This window comes from Oryzias latipes, chromosome 18, assembly GCF_053564925.1.
Source record: "Oryzias latipes strain Hd-rR chromosome 18, Olatipes_Hd-rR_3.1".
Classification (NCBI taxonomy): Eukaryota; Metazoa; Chordata; class Actinopteri; order Beloniformes; family Adrianichthyidae; genus Oryzias; species Oryzias latipes.
Window position 1 is genome coordinate 6717568 of NC_136254.1, and position 4852 is coordinate 6722419.

At 41.1% G+C, this 4852-nt stretch overlaps 1 long non-coding RNA gene across 1 annotated transcript; it reads left to right on the forward strand.

Moving 5' to 3' along the window:
- Positions 1–3280: 3280 nt before the first annotated feature.
- LOC144987351 (uncharacterized) lies at positions 3281–3774 on the forward strand. Its single transcript, XR_013651227.1, has 2 exons — positions 3281–3416; positions 3496–3774. It is a non-coding gene; the product is annotated as an uncharacterized LOC144987351 (long non-coding RNA).
- Positions 3775–4852: the final 1078 nt, after the last annotated feature.

Here is a 4852-nt window from a genome sequence, read left to right on the forward strand (position 1 = left end):
GTCCCGCACCTTACCAACCGAGCTACATATATATATATGTATATATATATATATATATACATATATATACATATATATACTACTGGAAAATATAATCTGAGCTTTGAGATTACTTTCCTTGTTGCATGTTCAAAAAGGTCGAGAAGAAGAAAACCACGGGATTCGGCCGGATTAAGTTTAACACATTTATTCCCTAACAATATTTCTAAAATGTAAAAGATAATAAAACAGAATAAAACAGATCGATCTGGGTGTCCAAAACCAAGGCCTGCAATACGCAAGAGGTTACATTCCGAATTCACATGCAGCTTGTCTGGAGACACAGAAAAGTTCCTTGAGTTCAGACTTTTAAGCATGTGGTCAGAACATCCTCCCCCGGGAGCAAGATGGCCGCCGAATCTCCGCCTCTGGTCGCTAGAGATTGGCTGACAGATGAGCCCGCCTACTTCCTTCAGCCCATCCTTAGAATCACAGCATCTGGTCTCTGGGGGGAACCTCACAGATAGACACGGTACGGAATCCCCATGGGTGGCCACCCATCACCACAGGAAGTCGATCCTAGAGCTTTGTTCTTCACACGGGAGCAGATGCCTGTGGCGATTCCCAGGGATGGAAATCAGTCTCAGAGATGATTGATTTATGATCCAATTCAGACCTACAACCAAATGGCCTCAGAAGATCAAAGACTGTTTTCTCCTGAACGGGGGGTTGAGATTGTAGCTGCATTCCTGACACCTCTCACATATGCAACTATAGGAAGCAACTTCAGAGTTGAAAGGATGTTAAAGCACACACTTCAGCAAATGACTTATCTTCACTGTAATAAAAATTTAAGACTGACAACCCTAATGAAATTACCAAAAAATATAAATTCCTTCAGTTTATATATATATATATATATATACATACATACATATATACATATATATGACCTAATTAATTAATTACTGAAATTAATTGATTTCAAACTATTTCAAAGGTTGAGGAGTGTCCCCACTGTCAGCACCACGAGACAGTTAAAACTGTTGCTCCTTTTCTTCATCCCATCTAAGTTCAGGAAGCTTGGAGTGTCCTTGGGATAGACCTGATTGGTCCCCTCTCTACCACTGAAAAGGTCAAAAGGTATCACTACATTTTGTTGAGTGTGTCTGTGTGTATAAATTCATTTAAAGTTAATACAATCAGTTTTTGGATTAAAAACACCCAACAGAACATGACAGTCGTGGGTGTAATGTATATTAAAACTAACTGAATCTCATGTTGCAGGTTCATTCTAACATCCACAGATTTTTTTACCAAGTGGGTCGTGGCAAAATTCCTCTATACCAAAATTGCAACAGAGGTGTCAAGAAAAATTGTCAACATTTTGCTTGACTTTGGACTTGTAGAGAGGATCATTACTGATCAAGGGCGGGAATTTGTTAATGAGGTATAGCTACCTACTTGAAAACATTGTATTAGTGACATTAAATATTTGTAATAAATTGTACTTTATTTTTCAAGGCATAATCTAATGTGTCTGCATGTCAACCGTGGTGTTTTTGAGGCTTTGGGTGTGAAGCACTGCATTACATCAGCCTACCATCCCCAGGCCAATGGACAGGATGAGCGCACTAATCGCAACATCAAGACTGGGCTTTCCAAATACTGTGGGGAAGATAAAAAATGACTGTGAGATCCATTTAAGGGGAACAGTGGCAGGCATCAACACAGCTAAACAGGTAACGTTGTGTAAAAATGTGTGAGTCAACCATGTTTACCAAGACAGAAGAACTGTGTAATCTTTTTTTTTTTTATACAAACAGAGATCAACCAGGTTCACACCCTATTTTGCCCTGTTTGGAAGACACCCTCGCACAGCAGGTGTGATAAATGCCACACAAGAACAGGGGGGTGACAAACATGTTCTTGCAGTAGAGGAGACGGAAGAGCACCTGGAGGCCTAGATAGCAGAAGTTGCTGATTTGCACGCAAAGGTAATGGTAAAATAGAAATACATGCATCTAGGCATCTAAAATGTAATTGTTTCAATAACCATTGCATAAGTATTTATATGTTCTCAGATTTACCAGAACATAAAAAATGCACAGCAAAAACAAAAGACGGAATATGAGACCAGGAAAAAACTAAATGTGAAATCGTTCATCTTCAAAGTTGGTGATGAGGTCCTTAAAGCCAATAAAATAATGGAAGGACGAAAAGGAGGACGCCTGGAACCAAACTGGTCTGGACCATATGTGATAGCCTCAGTTTCAGAAAAGGGTGTGGCGACCCTGTTCAGTAAAGCAGGAGTTCAACTGAAACAAAATGTGAATGTTTCACATCTGAAGCCATTCATCAGTCCTAAATTGAGAGATACTATGCTCATTAATATAAGGACAAATGTCACATGAGGTTTGTTTTATGTGACGTGCCAATGGTTTGACTGGGCCTGTGGCACTTGCATAATACTGTACTCTTGTTTTTCAGAGTCCAAAGGGCCAGAAATTGTAATTCCTCAAGTGGACAGCTTCCAAGGTACATTTTTTAAGTGCAGTTTAGTTAGTCAGTATGGCTGTGGTAGTAACGAACACACAACCTTACTCTAGTCAGATGTTTTTTTTGTCTTTAAACTTAAAAGATAAGTATGTACTTATAACTGTGTGGGTGTGTGTTGCTTGTTTTATTTTTAAAACTAACAGTTGAGCAGGAGCAACTGGTACCACAGCAGTCAGTACATGATCACGACTACTGGCATGGTTTGGGATATTTACAGGAGCTCTCCCCAGTACAAGCCATGCTGGTAGGTATAATTGTGTGTATGGGGGTTTTCCTTAACCAAAGTAACAAGATGGAGACCAACTGGAGTTAATTGGCTTTCATGAAAGGAGCGCTCCCTCCAAGCACCTGAATGATGGGCCGTCGGAGAGTTACTCTGAATTCCTTATCTTGTCAGCATTTCTCATCTCGTCAGCATCTTCAGTATTTTTCTCCATCTGAGTGGCTAAATGGTTGTCAATGCGAGTGTGTGTGTGTGACATACAATAATACAACGACATAAAAACCCTATCCATGTGTCTACTGCAAAAGTAATTTTGAATGGTATTGTTTTGATGTTATTGTTTATGTTTTGCATTGTATTTACAGCTGAACTATTTACTCCATGAAAACCGATCTGGAACAGAGATTTTGGTTAAGGATGGGGATGTCTGTCTGACAAGGGAAGACTTCCAGACCTTGGGTCTTAGTCAGTCCATGGAATCCAATGTATGTACCTGTATTAAAGATGATGTCATGGTGCCTCTGTCAGACTCCTCCCCCTCCCTCTTCTGCTGGGTCCCGGATGCGTCACAGCTGTTTCCACTCACCTCATTACCTGCCTGTCTACTTAAGAAGATCCTGGACCAGTTTTCATCGCCTTTTCGTTGCCTATGATGGTGCATAGTTTGGTCACTATTATCTCTGGCTCATGTACTCTAGACCTTGCCTAAGTCTCGCTCTCTGCCTCTTCCTCAGGACATCATTCCCACGAGTGGTCACCTGTGTCTTCGTCTCACGGATCCAAACCTCAGAGAACCTTCCAGTCACGCTTCAAGCCTCAGCCTGCCTCAAGTCACGCCTCAAACCAAAGCCTACCTCAAGTCTCGCCACGAGCCTCTGCCAAAACCTCCAGTCACGCCGCGAGCCACGGTCGAACCCTCCGGTCACGCCACGAGCCACGAACAAACCCCCAGTCACGCCACGAGCAAACATCTCATCACCCGCTATGTCAAGAGAATTAAACTTTTTCACTCACCCACCAACTCACCTGTGTTTTTCCTCCGGGTTCCAGCATCTGGGTCTGTCTCGTTTAGCCCGTCATGACAGATGATGTATTAAAATTCGGGGAAATATACAAATTACTTACATATACTCTGATTAGTTTGAAGCATGCATTTCCAATCTGCAACAAAGAGGCTGCACAAAAACATGTATGGTGTTATGTATTGAATCACACTATATGCCCTCGTAGTCATGGGACCTTATTATTGCTGTCTTTTATTGTAAAACTGTGTATTCCAAACAGTGAAACACTGGTTTTGTGGAGTCTCGTTTTCCATATGTAATTCTCATCAATGTAGGGAAAGGATGTCCACATTGTGGACATGTATGTTGTTCAAATATTGGAAGTCTAAGACCGGGTATCCAATGGCTTCTCTTCCTGTAAAGCCCTTTTTTGTGACCTTTTCTCTTGCTTTACATAGCTTGAATTACAATTTAGCAAATTTGCTTGTTTAAATCTACAGGTTGACATCCAGTTCAAATACTCAGTAATTGTCCCTGCCTGGAGCCGACAGCCTGGATGAGCAAATCTCTATTTGCTTCGTTTTAGTTTATTTCAAATTTTCTCCAGAGTCTAAGTGAAAATTTATTCAGTATATTCAGTACATTTATCATTATGTAGGGTGTGTAGGAAAGAAATCTTCCGCTTTTCAGTTATTTCCATCCATGCGTGTTCAGTAGTCGAGAGCTGTAAAGGAACCAAGGATTCAACCGGATTAAAAATACACAAAGTTTATTGCCCTGACAATAGTTCTAACACAGATCAAAACATTAATGCAGATATATCTGGATTCCCAAGTTAAGAGACCTACAGACGCATAAGTTACATGCGAATTACTCGTAGATCTTCTTGAGAACAACAGAAAACTACCAAAACAGTCTTTTAAACATGTGTTGAAACTCCTCCTCTGGAAGCATGATGGTGGCCGAATCTCCTCTCCTGGTCGCTCTGATTGGTCAGCCGATAACCCTTGTGCTTTCACTGGCCAATAGCTGGAGTATCAGACTGCCGTCGGACCAGATACAAGGGTGCACTCGGTTCTCTGAAAAG